We start from the raw sequence: 21,617 nt of genomic DNA, 5'->3' as shown, positions 1-21,617 counted from the left end.
TGACCATGTTGAAAGGTAAAAAAAATGACCATGTTTGAATTTAATATAAAAAAAGGTAAAAAGAAGTAATAATTTGAAACCACGTTTCTTTTTATCAATTTTAATAATAATAATAATAATAATAATAATAATAATAATAATAATAATAATAATAATAATTCATTACTAATAGTAAATAATAATAATAATAATAATAATAATAATAATGATAATAATAATAATAATAATAATAATAATAATAATAATAATAATAATAATAATAATTCATTACTAATAGTAAATAATAATAATAATAACATATAAAAAAGACAATAAAATAAAATAAAAAAGACAACAAAAAGACAAAGAAAGACTAAAAACAAAAACCAAATGATTGATGGATGTGATATTTTTATAGGGGGGGTGTAATCAGGAATTAGGGGGGGTGTGTATAGTATCACCCTTTTTTTTAGGGTTTCTTCTAAATACACCCCATTTTTTTACCAATAACTGAAATCACGCTATGGCAGGAAGTGAAATACAAAGTATAATCCGAGCTACATATATTACAAGCAAAACTATGATTCAAAGATAAATCTTGATATGCCAATGACCTTCTACCGTATTGTAAATTCAAACCAAAAGAAATGATCCAAAATTAGTTAACAGAATAGACAGAAGGGGAAGCACTATTAGCAGGGGCGAAGTACGGGGGGGGGGGGGGTATATGTAGTTTTCATATAGAAATTTTTTGGTATATACGTTTTCGGCCCCCCGGTTCAATAGAAATTTTTTGGTATATACGTTTTCGACCTCCTGTCATTCGGGTCAAGTTTCGCCACTGACTACTAGAAGTAAAATATCTAACATTGGCCAACCAGTTAGTCTCTTCTAATTGTCATCATTTTATTAGCACGTACTAGACGTAGAAAACACACCAAAAATAGCATCTTCCACCACTCATTTATCTTAATCTTGAGAGTATCTTTGTTACGGAGTTGATTCAAGAGTTAGCACACAATTATTTTAGACGAGGCAAAGAACCCATCTTAAAAGGGCATGATTTGGCCAACATTCTTAACCGGATTTCATCAATTAAATCCCTATTATCGGAGGCAAAGATTTATCCCCAATACAAGTAAAACGCGTAAATCTTTGATTTGAGTAAATTGTGCGTTATTTAGGAAGTTAATTTTGTAATTAAGTTGTCATTTATGTTTTCCGTTTGTTGGCATGGCCTACAATAGAGCTGCTCTGTAAGGAGTCTAAATATATGGTTTGTTCAATACCGAATCACTTTTCTTCCTTTGAGATTATTCTCTATTTATTTAATTATGCTCCATGCAAACCTTCCTAGTTTGCACATACACAACTAATGATCTATGTCTTCTGATTATGTTTCTCAAACATTACAGCATATATAGTGTTATTTCAACTTTTTTTCCAAAATAATCCATGAGCCCAGAATTAAAGGGCGAGAGCAAAAAGAGAGAGCATTCTTTGGTGGTAAATAGTTAACCAATGAAACCAAAAAAATGTTTGATATATTAGAACGTTAGCTCAAAGTAGACTTCATACTCTTAAATCTACATTTTTATACTCTTTAATCTACATTTTTTGTTCATTGTGTTGCGGCACTTGAACCCTCAACCACACAGAGAAGAGACACCTTTTAGCACATTTCGATACCATTAGAAGGCTACAAACCCATTAATATCAAAAAATGTTTGTGCAAGAAAAATTTAAGTTATGTTACTTGCTTTAAGCCATATAGGGACTTTTTGAGCTTGCATATGTGGTTGGGAAATTGAGGGTTAATGTATCCTGGTGGTTGGGACATGTATACATCCTCATGTAGAGTACCATGCAAGAATGCATTGTTGACCTCAAGTTGTTTAAGTGGCCAATTTTTCGATAGAGCAATGGAAAGGATGGTGCGAATGGTAATGGGTTTGGTGACGGGGCTGAAGGTATCGAAGCTGTCCTTTCCATGCTGTTGGTGAAAACCTTTGACAACAAGTCGTGCTTTATATTTATCAATAGAGCCATCGGGTTTGCGTTTGATACGGAAGACCCATTTACACCCAATCGGAGTGTGGGAGCCAGGGGGAACAAGTTGCCATGTTTGGTTTTGGAGAAGGGCATTAAAATCTAAATCCATAGCCTGACACCACTGTGGATCTTTAGAGGCATGAGTGTGAGTGGCGGGTTCAAGTGTCGGTGGGAGGGGACGAAGGGTTGTGTGATTTACAAGAGTTTGGTTGTAATATTTTGGGTTGGGTTTGCGAAGCCTTTGTGGGCGAGCAGAGGCAGGAGGAGAGTTTGTGGTTTCTGATGTGGTATTGGATGGTGAGGAGGCGGGAGGGGAAGAGAGGGAGGTATCGGGTGAGGGTGAGGGCGGTGAGAGGTTGACGGGTCGATGTGGATAGGTGTGGGTGAGGATGTGATGTTGGTTGGAGTAGAGTGAGCCGATGTACTTTGGTTAAAAAAAATCCAAATTTACATCTGAGACTCTAATCAATCAAATTATTAATACCAAAGAAAGTAATAATAAAAAAAGGGTCTGGTTATCTACACATCCCCTAAATATATCCACACATCCCCTAACCCCATACACCCCTCATTGCCCTATACGCCTGAAAATGGACCCACCTGATAAGCCCCTCATTGCCCTATACGTTTACTTTTTGGTTACTTTTTCACACATCCTATTAATTGTCAATGATTGGGTGTCAGCCAATGATTGCCCAATCATTGACTCTTTTGTGTGGAATAAAATTGTGGGGATGTGTGGGTTTTCATTGGGATGAAATATTATTTAAAAAAAAACTTTATATATATTTTTTTTAAATTGTTGTTAAAATAAAAAAAATATAAACATTTATATTTATTATTATTTATTGTTATAAAAGGAAGGTATATAAATGTCATTTTTTATTTAATATATTTAGAAAAATGGCAACATTTTTATTAGTTAATTATTATTATAAAACGTCAATATTTTTTATAATTAATATTATAAAACTTCTACATTTTTTATCAAGTGTTAGTATAAAACGTCAACTTTTTTTAAATAAGTATTATAAAACTTCTGCATTTTTTATCAACTCTTAGTATAAAATGTCACCATTTTTTTTAATTAGTATTATAAAACTTCTACATTTTTTTTATCAAGTGTTATTATAAAAAGTCACCATTTTTTTTAATTAGTATTATAAAACTTCTACATTTTTTTTATCAAGTGTTATTATAAAACGTCACCATTTTTTTTAATTAGTATTATAAAACTTCTACATTTTTTTATCAAGTGTTATTATAAAACGTAAAATTCTCTATAATCCAAAACGCAAATGTAAGTGAACATTGTTTGATAAAATAACACAAAACACAACACTTTCATACAAAATGTAATACAATACATAGCCGAAACCCTAAACCCTACACACTAAATCGCTAACTATTACATATTATTACTTAGATTCACACGAACCTGTTGTGTATCTGAATCAGGTTCTCAAACAAACCGTGAAATCGAACAGTTTCTTCATACAACTGTGGCTAATGGAAATGCATGAAAAATATGATGAAGAAGTTGATTCTCGATTTGATGAACCTGTTCTTATGACAAACCCTTCATCAATTGAGATTTTAAATACAAGGCAATGTCGTGAGTTGGGAATAGAATCGGTTATTTCATCGCGCGTCTGAACCGACTTTTAAACCGGACGGAATCTACGAAGAAACTGTTCGATTTCACGGTTTGTTTGAGAACCTGATTCAGATACACAACGGTCTCTTTGCTTCGTCCACTAGAACTATTTGTGTATGCATTCTTTTGGTGCCTGTTGTTCCTCATCTGACGACATACCGAACCACCCCATCCGACCCACCACCACCACCACAACCGACCCACCACCACCACCACAACCACCCCAGCCGACCCACCACCACCACCATAGCCGACCCACCACCACCACCCCAGCCGACCCACCACCACCCCAGCCGGCACACCACACCACCACCACCACAACCACCCTAGCCGACCCACCCCCACCCCCACCACCACCCCAGCCGGCCCACCACCACCACCATAGCCGGCCCACCACCACCAGCATAGCCGACCCACCACCACCACCATAACCGACCCACCACCACCACCCCAGCCGACCCACCACCACCACAACCACCCCATCCGACCCACTACCACCACCGACCCACCACCACCACCACAACCACCCCAGCCGACCCACCCCCACCACCACCACCCCAGCCGACCCATCCCCACCACCACCACCCCAGCCGACCCACCACCCACCACCACCACAACCACCCCATCCGACCCACCACAACCACCACCCCAGCCGACCCACTACCACCACAACCACCCCAGCCGGCCCACCACCACCACCATACTCGGCCCACCCCAACCACCATAGCCAACCCACCACCACCACCCCAGCCGACCCACCACCACCACAATCACCCCATCCGACCCACCACCACCACCATAACCGACCCACCACCACCACCACAACCACCACCCCAGCCGACCCACCACCACCATAACCACCCCAGCCGGCCCACCACCACCACCATAGCCGACCCACCACCCCCACCCCAGCCGACCCACCACCACCACCCCAGCCGACCCACCACCACCACAACCACCCCAGCCGACCCACCACCACCACAACCACCCCATCTGACCCACCACCACAACCGACCCACCACCACCACCACCACAACAACCACCCCCAGCCGACCCACCACAACCACCCCAGCCGGCCCACAACCACCACCATACTCGGCCCACCCCCACCACCATAGCCAACCCACCACCACCACCCCAGCCGACCCACCACCACCACAATCACCCCATCCGACCCACCACCACCACCATAACCGACCCACCACCACCACCACAACCACCACCCCAGCTGACCCACCACCACCATAACCACCCCAGCCGGCCCACCACCACCACCATAGCCGACCCACCACCACCACCCTAGCCGACCCACCACCACCACCAACCCAGCCGACCCACCACCACCACAACCACCCCATCTGGTGGATCGGTTGTGGTGGTGGTGGTGGGTCTGCTAGGGTGGTGGTGGTGGTGGGTCGGCTATGGTGGTGGTGGTGGGCTGGCTGGGGTGGTTGTGGTGGTGGTGGGTCGGTTGTGGTGGTGGTGGTGGGTCGGCTGTGGTGGTGGTGGTGGGACGACTATGGTGGTGGTGGTAGGTCGGTTGTGGTGGTGGTGGTGGGTCGACTGGGGTGGTGGTGGTGGGTCGGCTATGGTGGTGGTGGTGGTGGTGGGTCGACTGGGGTGGTGGTGGTGGGTCGGCTATGGTGGTGGTGGTGGGCCGACTATGGTGGTGGTGGTGGGTCGGCTGTGGTGATGGTGGTGGGTTGGCTATGTTGGTGGTGGTGGTGGTGGGTCGGTTGTGGTGGTGGTGGGTCGGATGGGGTGGTTGTGGTGGTGGTGGGTTGGCTGGGGTGGTGGTGGTGGGTCGGCTGGGGTGGTTGTGGTGGTGGTAGGTCGGTTGTGGTGGGTCGGCTATGGTGGTGGTTGTGGTGGTGGGTCGGCTATGGTGGTGGTGGTTGTGGTGGTGGGTCGGAGAAACTACGTTCGTATTTCAGATTCATGAACTAGAACGCCGATCTACGTTCGTATTTGACAATTAAAGAAATAATAATAATTCATAAATAAAAAACTTTGTTATGACATATATACAATTCGTTTTATAAAAAAAATTGACATTTAATAATACTTATAAAAAATTTGCATTTTATAATATACACAATTCATTTCATAAAAATCTGAAGTTTTTAATAATAATACTTAATAAAAAAACATATGCATATTTTTTTTATTAAAAATATACACAATTCATTTCATAAAAATATAAAGTTTTTATAATACTAACAAAATATTTTATAACAACATTTTATAAAAAAAATTAATTTTCTTAATATTTCACAACTTCCCCATACAAATACTCTATCAAAATAAAGTTCCTTACACCTCAATCATTGGTAATCATTGGCTGACACCTAATGATTGGCATTAATTAGATGATAGGGGGTGTGTAAATACTTTTTCAAACGTATTAGGCAATGAGGGGCATATTGGTGGTGCGAGTTTGAGGCGTATTGGGCAATGAGGGCCGTATAACTTACTTTTTCTGACATAATTAATGCACTCAAACCCTATACAACCCTCATTGCCTTATATAGGGCTGCTGGGGGGGGGGGGTATCATTACTTTTGAGGGATGTACCAAAACCCTCACCCTAAAAAAAAGTTGAATTATTGGAAGATGAAAATGTTGATAACTCGACAAGTTTGAATTATTATATTACTATTCTAGAGAAAGTAAGGAGACATATGTTGAGTTATTCGATTAATGTTCGACAAGTTATAATTATCCGATTACATAAAGAAAGGACCTTGTTAACCCAAAAATTGAATTTCCCCTAAAACTTCCGTGGCGTTTTTGCAAGTGTTCACATCGGTTTCAAGATACGGGACCTGGAATCTAAAGGTTACGCTTAACAGTCGTTGTAATAAAAAAAGTAACGGGTGTACACTAACGGATTACGAATCTAAAAGGTTACACTTAAAGTTACGAATCTAAAGGTTATGCTTAACAGTTGCACGGTTAAAAAAGATTTTGGGATACCTCTGATTCAATGGGGTAGTTCCACCGCCACTGTGCCTAGGTAAAGCAAAGACTTAGGAACCCCACTTTGAAAGAACCCCTAAATTTTTAAATCTATTGTAGTTAAATGATTTAGCTGTTTAAATCATCACCTCCTACTAGGTGTGGTTTTTGAATAGTTTTATTTTTAACTGCGAATGTCGCAAGATTTATGCCCGTTAGACACTAAAGTTTAATTAGCAACACGGGGGATTAAAAGAACTAGATATAAGAATTAGAATACTTAAACAACTAGGAATGAACATATATCCATAGGACAATAAAAACAAATTTACAAAGTGGGGAATTAGAGTTAACTGCCATTTTCGTCCTTGTGGTTTGGTCACTTTGGCCATTTCAGTCCATTTTTCAAAAATGCGCCATTTTCGTCCCCCACGTTCTGGAAAGGTGCCATTTCAGTCCAAAAATCATAACCCAGTTAAGTCAGTTAGTAAATAAGGATTGATTGTGTAAATTTGTAACATAAAGGACTGATTGTGTAAATTTGTAACACCACCACCACTAGCCCTGCCACCACCACCACTCCGCTGCCACCACCACCACCACCGCCACCACCGCCACCACAGCCACACCGCCACCACCGCCACCACAGCCACCACCGCCACCACAGCCACTACCACCACCGCCACCACAGCCACACCGCCACCACAGCCACTGCCACCACCGCCACCGCCACCACCGCCACTACGGGATCTTGTGTGATTATCTTTGGCTTGTGCGATCAAGAGTTCATCATCATCGTCAATCATCACGTTGATCATCATCAACAGTTCTTCGAACCACCATTCCATACATAACCCGACCTGCTACCATGACTGAAAGAATTGAAATGGTGAAGATGGAGGTTTCAAAACGGAAGATGGAGGTGAACGGAGATGATGGTAAGATGACCGAGAAGTGAAGTTGCAAGTTTCGATGACGGATACATGAAGTTGCAGGTTCCGGAAACACTTCAGATTCATAACGGCTACCACAGCCCTGCCACCACCACCACTCCGCTGCCACCACCACCACTGCCATCACCACCACCACACACTCTTTGTTTCTGTCGATCTGGGTCGAATTGAACGGACATCTGAAGTTCCTTAGATCCCCACAAACATTTTACACCCCTCACGATGCTCAAACACATCGATTTTAGTCGGAACCAAACCTGCAACTTCGCCGGAATCTTCACAGTGGCCGGAATCAGTCAACACGTCGTTCCAGCCGTTAACAGTTCGTTTTTCTTGTTCCGGTTCATTCGTTTATACTTGTACAATGTTTGCACCAGGTTAATTGGAATATAACCTGATTTTGGTCGTTAATTTGAGCCATTGACTTTCCTGTTTGACCTTCTGTTGACCGATTTTGGGGAAATGACACTGTTGACATCTGTGAGAGTGGTGGTGGCAGCGGAGTGGTGGTGGTGTTTAATATTTACTTAAATGGTCCTTTATGTTACAAATTTACACAATCAGTCCCTATTTACTAACTGACTTAACTGGGTTATGATTTTTGGACTGAAATGGCACCTTTTCAGAACGTGGGGGACGAAAATGGCGCATTTTTGAAAAATGGACTGAAATGGCCAAAGTGACCAAACCACAGGGACGAAAATGGCAGTTAACTCGGGGAATTAAATAACTAAACAAATGATGTTTAAATAGTTCTGAGTATGCATGAGTAGACGTGCAACTTGAAAAGTTGAAAGAACATTTTGGCGTTATTAGGAACAGCTTTTTGCTCCTTAAAAAGGTAGATCTTTGCCCATTACATTACAACTATACCTCAAAACACAATTTATATAGACATATACAGACCTTAAAATAAAAAATTATACATTTTAGAATTACAAATTTAATTAACTGCTTCTTCTTCTTACTTAAAAAATTAGTTAATTTTCCCATTATCCTTTTGTAAAAGGATAGCAATGTTTCTCTACGTACCATGTGTGTCCATGACAAGGAGACTATCTATATATACGTGTAACATTATTTATGAGTGCTCGTGTTGGTAGATAATAAAACTGTTAGGTGCATTTTGACCGGTTTTAATGTGTTGATCTGAGTTAACAATACTTGTTTGTGCTGAATGTTTCAATCGGTTTACAGGCTGCTCTACCACAAGCCATTGTATCTTTCATATATGCAAAGGAATATGGTCTGCATGTAAACGTCCTTAGTACCGCGTAAGATCATTATCTTTCATTGTATTGCTTTTGCTATTTTATGTCAAGTTGAACGTCGTTGGTCTTTTTAGTGTAAAAAAAAGTATTTAAAAAATGATTGTACGCTACAATGATTTATAAAAGGGAAAATTACCAAAATGTCACTTGACCAACTCAACTTACCAAAATGTCAACCTCTTGCGTTCATGGGCGGACTCATCCGGTATGAGAAGCGTCTGATAGTAAAGTTGAAGAGTCTATGAATGAGGTGGTTACATGTGTCCAACAAAGTGATGTCCACTGACGCTTCGAAAGAGTTCACTGACGCTTCGGAAGAGTTCACACAGTCCACTAACGCTTCGGAAGAGTCCACTGACGTTTCGGAAGAGTCCACTGACGTTCGTGATCGTATTCATTGACGACATTTTAATATACTCACGGACAGAGGCGGAACACGAACAACACTTGAGAACTATTTTGGAGTTGCTTAAGAAAGAACAATTGTATGCCAAGTTCTCAAAATGCGCATTTTGGATTCGCGAGGTGCAATTTCTTGGTCATGTGGTGAACGAGAACGAAATACATATTGACCCAGCTAAGATAGAAGCCATAAAGAACTGGAACACTCCAAAGACCCTAACAGAAGTAAGAAAATTTTTGGGTTGAGTGGGATACTATCGAAGATTCATTGAGAATTTTTCTAAAAATTCTCAACCGCTAACCTCACTCACTCAAAAGGATAAAAAGCTCGATTTTGGTGAAAAACAAGAAATGGCATTCCAAACACTCAAGGATAAACTATGTCAAGTGCCAATCTTATTACTCCCGGACAGTACCGATGACTTCGGGTGTATTGTGATGCATCGCACCATGGCTTGGGTTGTGTGTTAATGCAATGTGAGGAAGTCATCGCGTACGCGTCACAACAGTTAAAAGTTCGTGAAAAGAATCATACCACCCACGAACTAACATTAGGCGTGGTGGTGTTTGCTTTAAAAATTTGGCGTCATTACCTCTATGGTGCTAATACTAAGTGTACCATATTCCCCGATCATAAAAGTCTTCAACATATATTAAATCAAAAAGAATTAAACATGCGCTAGTGGCGATGGGTAGAATTGTTGAATGACTATGACTGTGAAATCAAGTACCATCCGGGCAAAGCAAATGTTGTGGCGGATGCTTTGAGCCGCAAAGAGCGAGTCAAAACTTTACGAGTACGAGCTTTAGAGTTAAGCATTCAGATGAACTTCACTACTCGTGTGCACGATGCACAACTAGAAGCTCTAAAGCTGGAGAACATTCAAGCAGAATCCTTGCGAGGATTAGAGAAACAACTGCAAGAGATCAAAGATGGCACAAGGTACTTCATGGGAAGAATCTGGATTCCTTACTTTGGCGGATTGCGAGACTTAGTGTTGGATGAATCACATAAGTCAAAATATTCAATACATCTCGGATCTGATAAGATGTATCAGGATGTAAAGGAATATTACTGGTGGCCTAATCTCAAAGGAGATATTGCGACCTACGTTGGGAAATGCCTAACTTGTGCAAAGGTCAAGGCCGAGTATCTAAAGCCATCTGGACTATTACAACAACCCGAGAGTCCCGTTTGGAAATGGGAACATATATCAATGGATTTCATTACAGGACTCCCACGGACCTCTCGAGGTCATGACATGATTTGGGTTATTGTCGATCGATTAACCAAGTCAGCTCACTTCTTGCCAATTCGCGAGAAAGACAGTACAGAGAAGTTAGCTAAGCTTTATCTCAAAGAAATAATAGCACGTCAAGGAGTACCTATTTCAATAATCTCAGATCGCGATGGTCGCTTTATGCCAAGAATATGGCAATCATTTCAGGAATCGCTTGGATCTCGTTTGGATATAAGCACATCATTTCATCCGCAAACCGATGGACAAAGGGAATGAACCATCCAAACGTTGGAGGACATGCTTCGCGCCTGTGTGATGGATTTGGGCGAAAACTGGGATACTCATTTACCGTTGGTGGAGTTTTCCTATAATAACAGTTATCACACAAGCATCAAAGCCGCCCCATACGAAGCACTATACGGACGGAAGTGCCGATCACCGCTGTGTTGGGCGGAAGTCGGAGACAAACAACTCATTGGCCCTGAACTAGTCCAAGAGACTACTGACAAGATAGCAAAGATATGAGACCGTATCAAAACGGCTCGTGACAGACAAAAGAGCTACGCGGACAGAAGACGTAAACCATTAGTCTTCGAGGTCGGAGACAAAGTCTTACTGAAAGTCTCGCCTTGGAAAGGCGTAGCTAGTTTCGAGAAACGCAGAAAACTAAACCCGAGATACATTGGGCCATTTGAAATTCTAGAAAAGGTCGGTACCGTTGCGTACAAGTTGAAACTGCTAGAAGAACTCAGTAACGTACACGACACATTTCATGTGTCGAATCTTAAGAAAAGTCCAACAAATGAAAACAGTTATCATCCTAGCGGATGGAATTCACGTAGACGACAAACTCCAGTTTACCGAAGAACCTGTTTAGGTTATGGACTGGAAAGTTCACAAGACAAGGAGAAGTCGTATTAAGCTAGTAAAGATCCGCTGGAACTACGTCACGGACCCGAGTATACATGGGCACGTGAAGATCAAATCAAGACAAAGTATCCCCACCTGTTTGAGAAGACTCATGCAGATGATAACTCAACGTGAATTTCGGGACGAAATTCTTTTTAACAGGGGGAGAATGTGACAAATGGCAAATAACCGGTGATTCCGTACAAACTAATCACTATTTTATTTACATAATCTCATGTGTTTAGCGTAATTTAATTACGTAACTGTGTCGTAAAATAGATAATAGTGTTAGGACAAGAAAACAATGCTAAAACATATGTTGGTTTTCGTTGTATTGCGAAACCAATCAAACAATGTCCTAAAAGTGTTGCGCGCACTATTCACGGTCACACTATTCATGCCAGCAAAATCGTGAAAACAGAAGAAACAATGAAAAACGACACACAGATAACATAACTGAGTCCATTTACATAAGAAAACACTAATGAGAAAACATATCTTTCAAAAAATCTAGGACTTTCCGATACAACGCCCTAAATACTAAAACGTCCGTTTCGCTAAAAATATGACATTTTTAACTCGTCTGAAACTATAATTAAGCATTTCTGGAACTTCGGAATGATGATAATTGATGACATATACGCTAAAACACTTTGGAAATATCATTGTAGTGTCCAAAATAACAAGCTTTCGGTACTATATCGCTATACACATAACTTGTTCGTTAGCGACCCGAAAAGCTAGTAAGCGGTATTTTCGCCACAAAACAACCAAACGAAGAAACTAGCAAACTAGTTAAGCCTATTTTGGGACTCGGAATCACCTCATGCTTCGCTTGACGGTGGAATAACAAGTTGCGACAAAGTCTTGTCGGTACGACACAAAAGTGTCGTAAACCCACCGACGATCAAACGGAAGACATCTAAAGCATCAAAATGCAATTTCTACTAGTTTAGTAAACTAGTTAAGGTCATTTGACAATCAGAATCCTTAATTATATCCTAATGGTGCAATTAAACCCCTAATCACCAAACTTTATTTAATCACCAAAATATCTAATAAATTTAGAAATTTTATAAAAAATGTTACACTTTACCCCCCCCCCACCCACATAAGACGATTTCAAGTGGGTCCCACCCCACTTGATTTTGTTCAAATTTTATAAGATTTGAGGCATGGCTTGAATTAATGGTTGATGTAAAAGGAGGTGATAAGTAACTTTTTACACCATACTTGAGAAACCTACCATTTCCATCAATTTCTTATCACATTTTGCAAACTCAAAAACCATTTAGTGCACCCCTAAACTCACGGCCATAAGATCACACACAAACCCACCATAAAACTTCATTAATCCCCATTAAACCCCATAAATTGCTCACTTTCAAGGCACTTTAATGCCATTAATGCATGGATTATGCATGGAGAAGCATTAGGGAGTTCTTTGGAGCCTTAATCACTTCTTAATCATCTTGTGCAAAGTTGTAAGCTCTAAAACCATCATATTTAAGCTTCTTAATGCTAGTATTTACTAGAAGTACAAGTTGATCATCTTGTAAATCAAGAAAAACATAACCAAAAACCCTAATCCTAAACTTAATAATCTACTAATCATGATTGTTTATATGATTATTTTTGTAGATTAGTTCAGTTAGTTGATGTAATCTTGATGATTATGTTAATTTTGTTGAGATTAGTGGTTTAAAGTTTACATTTATGATGATCTTGTGATTAACTTTATGTAGTATTTTAGATTAGTGTTAATCTAGTCATGTTAAACTTAAAAATGTGGTTTAAACATATGAATGTTTAAATCACACAAGATCATCAACTTCAAATATTATGAGCATGTGTATGTAAACATGGTTAAGTAAATTTTAAACCAAGAATAATCATGTGACAAAGGCTTAAAAACTCAAATGAACTTGATTTTCACATAAAGCAAGCTTATGGAAATTTTTACTTTACAAAGTGTAGCATAAAAGGTCTTGAGAATTTTTCTCAAAATATGGGAATTTTTAAGAATGAGAAGTAATTAGAATCAAGTTCATATAAAAGAAGAACTTGAAAAATGGTTATTTTAAAGACTTGGAAAGATTTGTACAAGTAAGATGCTCATAAAAATTTGAAGGTAAATTATGTGATAAATGCTTGAAAAATGATTTTTGGGAAGCTTGATGAATTAACAATGATTTGAAAATTGATTTGATGATTTAAACGCGTTTTGAAAACGTGGGGAACGCCATAGTTTTAGGGAAACTATGGCGAATTTTTCTAAAAATCTAATTGCGATTAAAGAGGGGATTAAAGGGTGATTAACAAGGTTAAACGCGATTAGCGGTCTTTAACGTCATTATGGAAACTTTGATGGGAATATTTAAGGTTTAAATATTCAAGAAGTTCTTATGAACTTAAACTTATATTTTTACAAAAATAAATGGGTAAAAATATAACAATGCATAAGTATAATTTTTGGTAAGAAAAATTATATATTTTGGAGACATATCAAGTATATGTATATGTGCTATATATATGTGTATGTATTAGATACCTATAGGGTGATCAAAATAAATACACATACATGTTCCTACATGGTCAAAGAAATGTTAGTAAATCGGACAATTAAATAAAATGGTCGAAACGAAAATACATAACACTTGATGACGACAAATTGGGCGTATCGACATCGTGAACAAGTTACTACAAAGTCGAGTCTAAAATAACATATTTTAGACGTTAAAACGAGCACATATATAAGTGACCGATAACAAGAACCCGGAAAGTCGAAAACTATAAAAATTACCAAGTATTTTTCATAGGAAAAATGAACTTATTTAAAGTTTACTCCTTGGTAACATTTTGGTAAAAATTGCAAGATTATGTTAATGGACTCCTAAAGTTAGAATTGGGCCTATCAAAGCTAGTAATGGGCTAGGCCCAAATTCCTTAATACTTGAGCTAGGGCCCAATGGCAATATAACATGGGCTCGGCCCAATAACAATAAAACATGGGTTAGGCCCAATAACAACAAAACATGGGTTAGGCCCAATAACATAGATAACATGGGCTCGGCCCAATAACATTAAACCATGGCTTAAATACGATAACATAGATGACATTGGCTCGGCCCAATGACATGGGCTCGGCCCAATGACATGAGCAAAGGCTCAATGACATGCGTGCACTGCACGAGGACATGTGAAGAATGAAGCCCGTTCACACATAAGTAAATACACATAAAATACATGAATACGTTTATGAATTCAATACGTATAGAATATATGTATATACATAACAATCGAGTGAGTAAACTATCAACGCTCTAAAATACAAAGTTGTTCCAAAGATGACAAACGAGAACATAATACAGAATTCAAGATGAACAACTTGTACGAGGTCCAAAAGACCTAGTGTCTAACGAGATTAGTACACATGTAGGTTATTGACACGTACGGACGCTCACTTCGATATCATAATACACGGAACGCAAACTTGTGAGTCATGTCCCTCCTTTCACTGATTTCAATGTTTTGTTTTCAAAAACATCGTGGGGAAATACATGCTAAAACTATTGGTATGTTAGTTACGGAGTAGAAGATAACATGATCAATGTGCATAAGTAGGATGATGACATTAGTAACCATTAATCACATAGTGACCAAGGTGCAAAAGGTGTAGATCTATTGGGCTTGAGGCACGCCCCACTCCTAGTTGTTAACCGTGGAGTGCTTTTGTGATCCCAAATGATAACAAAGTGTTCTCGGTTTGGTTATTTACTTATGGTACATTATGTCAGGGGCTCGCTACCCACTGATAGATCCTTAACAGACTCCATGAATGAATCAGAACATACCATGATTACAAGATTTCATTTTCATGAATGCTACGATACCAAGATTTCATTTTCATGAATACTACGACTACAGGATTTCATTTTCATGAATACTACGATTACAAGATCTCATTTTCATGAATACTATGATTACAAGATTTCATTTTCATGAATACTACGATTACATATGATAACAAAAACTGCATGAACTCGCTCAACTTTTGTTGACTTTTTAAGACTACATGTATTTCAGGAAACAAGTCTTGAGCCGGTGATACATGATTGGATGCAATGATTACCTTTCTTACGTCACACGCAACACGCTTCCGCAACTAGCAGGGTGTGACAGATTGGTATCAGAGCTCCGATTGTAGTGAACCGGGGACAAACTTTTATAAAGTTTGGTCTACAATCACCAAGGGCTCTCACATGAAAACAAAGTTGATAACATTTCAAAGATGATTTCAAAAAGTATGACAAAATGACAAAAGGTTTTCATTGTGTCACTATAACATGAGGATCTATCACGCGGGCTCAATCATAAGTAACTGATATGGTTCAATACATGTTTAGTCTATAAGGAATAGACTTGAAAACACTAAGGCTTACATGTGAAACATGAGAACAAAAACATCATGAGATTTAGTGATTAATTATATATATATATATATATATATATATATAATATATTTATATATGTGTTGTATGGAATATTTGCCATGAATGAAAATACCTTCCACTATGAATTCTATTATTACACTTAACTCACTCGATGAGAATGACGACCTCACGTCTATTACGAAGCTGTTGGCGGAAGTGGTCCCTAATCGAGACCCTAAAGCATTGATTCCGTGGAAGATGGTTGCTTCCCTCGGGTAGTATATGTCTAGCTTTGGTTGTGACGACGAGGCGGAGGTGGCAGCCTTGGACAACAATTCTACTAGTGGGAAGAGGTCCCTGAGATTCATGAAGGTCGTGATTGATTACATTCTTGTTAAGACAAGGAAGATGAAGTACTCATCTTGAAGGTGCCCCTCCAGTTGTTATTATTACGAATTCTTTTATTTCAATTTCGGCTAACGTTGTGCCCTCTCACGAATAATGACAACGGGCGTTAACTCGTGGACCATCACGAAGGTCCCTCCTAGGTTGAGGGTATATAGACAACAGTCTCCTCTCTTTGACTGATCGTCTGCTTGAACAAGGGAATGCCAGGGTGACCGTGCAAGACAAATTATTATTACGGGGGCCCACGTAATAACAACTTGTAGTGTATGGAAATCCTGGTGGGCGCTGCAGGTCAAGCTAAGGATCACCGTCCATTCGAAATTCTTAAGTTTTTCAAGTTTCTATCTTGTAGAACACTAAACGGGATGGTTACTATAACACTCTACGATATAGGAAGACCACACGTATTATTCGCACCTAACATTCGATCTATAACACGAGTCGTTTGAGACTAGTCATCGAAAGCAAACAAAACTTGTTGGCCACTCATGGAGGATTTTCCTCAACATTCTCAGAACTCTTATACATAGGCTGGTTCTTTGGTGTCTATGACACCTTACCTTATCTTAGTTATTGGAAATGATTACGTTAAAGTCCGTCTTTTGACATTTGTCTTATTCCAAGGGATGATATGGCATGGGCCATGCTAATTGCATTTTATCCAACATCTATGGAAACTATAACAATTTGTTTGGAGCTCGTGGAGCTCAAGGGATATCAATGTATTCGTCACACGTGTTAGTGCGGCGAAGGACTTTTCTACTTGGGACAATTGAGGTCCCTGAGGTAGGAAATATATACTGTAAGGATGGACGCGACCGTTTGGTTTCTCCTCCTCAACGAATTACCTCTTTTCCCACTTAGGCAAATGGCCAATACACTCAAGAGGTACTATGCATTTTGGAATGCATTTATTCATGAATATCATTGTTCAAACATACCGGAGCAACGCTGTCTTGAGGTTTCCCTGACCAATCACATTCTTAATTCTTAGGCGCATGATAGGCTATATCTGTCCAAATAAAAGCCTAGACCCAATGATACTATGTATCGGAAACAACGTGGCGTCGACAAGAAAATCTACGCCTAGAAGAGGGTCAGTTAATCAGCGCCCTACTATTAAAATTGAACTAGAGATCATATGGAACAACATGAGGTTGTCGAGTCGACACTAGTGATAGTACTGGTGGTACCTGTAGTTCAAGTGGTTCAAATCCCAATGGGACGAGAATGAGTGGCAATGCCACACTTGGAGATGCAATCACACCAGATTTTAATCCTAAGGCTTTTTCAGATTATAAGCCGCGAGACCTCATCGATACGGAAGGTTCGGAGAGTTCTATCCGCTAGATAAAGACAAGGAAGTCAGTTAACCGTACTAGTAAATGTACTCCTAAGTAAACGATTTGGTAAACGAATAGTCATCTGTTGGGGGAGACGATAACTTGGTGGAATCTCCAAGTGCAAACTATAGGGAGTAATACAACAAAGAGGTTATTTTGGGAAGAACTCAAGGATCTTACGCGAGAATAGTATTGCTCGCTAGTGGTAAATTCCAAGGTTGGGAACCGAACTCTAGAACTCGATTATGATTAGAGCGAACGTAGCTGGTTACCCCGACGCCTCTACGATCTCTAAAAGATTGTTGTATATTAGACAACACCCGAATCCAAACGCACGGAGTGCTACATTTGAGGTTTAGCCTAAGATACGAATCCGACATCAAAGAGTACGCTAATAACTTGCCAAAAAAAATTTCTGCGTGAGATAAGTGAAACTCTTACCATGATGGCACTTGCAAAAGTGCTAAGAGTAACAGTGTGGCGAGACTGAGCACAAAACGAAAACTAAGGAGTTAGTTATATTCAAGAAAGAACAAGGAGGTTTTAACTGTGGCAAAGAGATCACTACGAGGATGGATGTCTAAGGACGAATTAAGCAAGTGAATGAGTGGGTGTATGGGTAGAACTAGGAATACTCCACAAAATCCCAATGTGGCCATGGGTATCGTCTACTCTACAACCAGCATGTATCAATTCTTTGGATACCAACTTCAGCTTAACTTGTGTCTCTAGATATTAAGCCTATACATGAATTCGAGTTATGTAGGTTAGACATGCCTTACCCTATCAAGTTAACTAATGGGGACTTAGCGGAGTCATGTGAAGTCATTAAGGGTCACCGATACTTTCCTACTAACTGAAACGTTGCATCCATTTTGGTTTGATACCAGTGTCGGTATTAGTTTCATCCCCCTAGAATTCAAAATGTACTTGGTCTAGAGTCAGGTAAGCTAGACGTCCCCTCATTCCATAGGATTGGCCAACGATAAATTAGTTGAGTCTGGAGAAGACATTAACGGTTGCACACTCGAACTTCGAGCACGAAAATTTAATATCGACCTTTCACTCATTCAATTGGGTTGTTATGACGTAGTTCTTGACATAGACTAGTTATTCGATAGTCTAGCCGAAATTACATGTCACGAGAAGATCATTCGCATCCCCCTGTCTGACGAGAGAACATCTTTTAGTGCACGGGGAGAATCAAGACACGCCCCTACGAATTATAATGGTATGAAGGCTCGAAAGTGTCTGAGAAAAGGATGCATCGCCCTTCTTGCCCGTGTGGCTGACAAGAAGGCCGAGGAGCGCAAGGTGGAGGACATACTTGTGGTAAGGGGATACCCTGAAGTCTTTCTAGAAGACTTGTCGGGACTGCCTCAACAACGACAAGTGGAATTTTGTATCGATCTAGTGCCAGGAGCTGCACCGGTGGCAAAAGCTCCATATAGACTGGCGCTCTCAGAAATGCAAGAATTATCTACTCAGCTTCAGGAATTGCTTGACAAAGGATTCATTAGACCGAGTTTCTCAGCCTTGGGAGATCTGGTGCTATTTGTCAAAAAGAAGGATAGAACCTTTCAGAGGTCCATCGATTACAGAGAACTAAACAAGCTAACTATCAAGAATCGGTATCCTTTACCGAGGATCGACGACTTGTTCGATCAATTACAAGGTTCCAGCTTTTACTCCCAGATTGATCTAAGATCCGGATATCATCAGTTGAGGATTCAAGAGGAAAGCATTACTAAGACAGCGTTTAGGAGTCGCTATGGGCATTACGAGTTCCTTGTGGTGCCTTTCGGCTTAACAAACGCACCCGCTGTATTCATGGATTTGATGAACCGAGTATGTAAGTCATATCTCGACAAGTTCGTGATCGTATTTATTGATGACATTTTAATATACTCACGGACAGAGGCGGAACACGAACAACACTTGAGAACTATTTTGGAGTTGCTTAAGAAAGAACAATTGTATGCCAAGTTCTCAAAATGCGCATTTTGGATTCGCGAGGTGCAATTTCTTGGTCATGTGGTGAACGATAACGAAATACATATTGACCCAGCTAAGATAGAAGCCATAAAGAACTGGAACACTCCAAAGACCCTAACAGAAGTAAGAAAATTTTTGGGTTGAGTGGGATACTATCGAAGATTCATTGAGAATTTTTCTAAAAATTCTCAACCGCTAACCTCACTCACTCAAAAGGATAAAAAGCTCGATTGGGGTGAAAAACAAGAAATGGCATTCCAAACACTCAAGGATAAACTATGTCAAGTGCCAATCTTATTACTCCCGGACAGTACCGATGACTTCGGGTGTATTGTGATGCATCGCACCATGGCTTGGGTTGTGTGTTAATGCAATGTGAGGAAGTCATCGCGTACGCGTCACAACAGTTAAAAGTTCGTGAAAAGAATCATACCACCCACGAACTAACATTAGGCGTGGTGGTGTTTGCTTTAAAAATTTGGCGTCATTACCTCTATGGTGCTAATACTAAGTGTACCATATTCCCCGATCATAAAAGTCTTCAACATATATTAAATCAAAAAGAATTAAACATGCGCTAGTGGCGATGGGTAGAATTGTTGAATGACTATGACTGTGAAATCAAGTACCATCCGGGCAAAGCAAATGTTGTGGCGGATGCTTTGAGCCGGAAAGAGCGAGTCAAAACTTTACGAGTACGAGCTTTAGAGTTAAGCATTCAGATGAACTTCACTACTCGTGTGCACGATGCACAACTAGAAGCTCTAAAGCTGGAGAACATTCAAGCAGAATCCTTGCGAGGATTAGAGAAACAACTGCAAGAGATCAAAGATGGCACAAGGTACTTCATGGGAAGAATCTGGATTCCTTACTTTGGCGGATTGCGAGACTTAGTGTTGGATGAATCACATAAGTCAAAATATTCAATACATCTCGGATCTGATAAGATGTATCAGGATGTAAAGGAATATTACTGGTGGCCTAATCTCAAAGGAGATATTGCGACCTACGTTGGGAAATGCCTAACTTGTGCAAAGGTCAAGGCCGAGTATCAAAAGCCATCTGGACTATTACAACAACCCGAGAGTCCCGTTTGGAAATGGGAACATATATCAACGGATTTCATTACAGGACTCCCACGGACCTCTCGAGGTCATGACATGATTTGGGTTATTGTCGATCGATTAACCAAGTCAGCTCACTTCTTGCCAATTCACGAGAAAGACAGTACAGAGAAGTTAGCTAAGCTTTATCTCAAAGAAATAATAGCACGTCAAGGAGTACCTATTTCAATAATCTCAGATCGCGATGGTCGCTTTATGCCAAGAATATGGCAATCATTTCAGGAATCGCTTGGATCTCGTTTGGATCTAAGCACATCATTTCATCCGCAAACCGATGGACAAAGGGAATGAACCATCCAAACGTTGGAGGACATGCTTCGCGCCTGTGTGATGGATTTGGGCGAAAACTGGGATACTCATTTACCGTTGGTGGAGTTTTCCTATAATAACAGTTATCACACAAGCATCAAAGCCGCCCCATACGAAGCACTATACGGACGGAAGTGCCGATCACCGCTGTGTTGGGCGGAAGTCGGAGACAAACAACCCATTGGCCCTGAACTAGTCCAAGAGACTACTGACAAGATAGCAAAGATATGAGACCGTATCAAAACGGCTCGTGACAGACAAAAGAGCTACGCGGACAGAAGACGTAAACCATTAGTCTTCGAGGTCGGAGACAAAGTCTTACTGAAAGTCTCGCCTTGGAAAGGCGTAGCTAGTTTCGAGAAACGCAGAAAACTAAACCCGAGATACATTGGGCCATTTGAAATTCTAGAAAAGGTCGGTACCGTTGCGTACAAGTTGAAACTGCTAGAAGAACTCAGTAACGTACACGACACATTTCATGTGTCGAATCTTAAGAAAAGTCCAACAAATGAAAACAGTTATCATCCTAGCGGATGGAATTCACGTAGACGACAAACTCCAGTTTACCGAAGAACCTGTTTAG

This window comes from Helianthus annuus, chromosome 9 (genome assembly GCF_002127325.2).
Source record: "Helianthus annuus cultivar XRQ/B chromosome 9, HanXRQr2.0-SUNRISE, whole genome shotgun sequence".
Classification (NCBI taxonomy): Eukaryota; Viridiplantae; Streptophyta; class Magnoliopsida; order Asterales; family Asteraceae; genus Helianthus; species Helianthus annuus.
Note: the sequence above shows the minus strand (reverse complement) of the source record.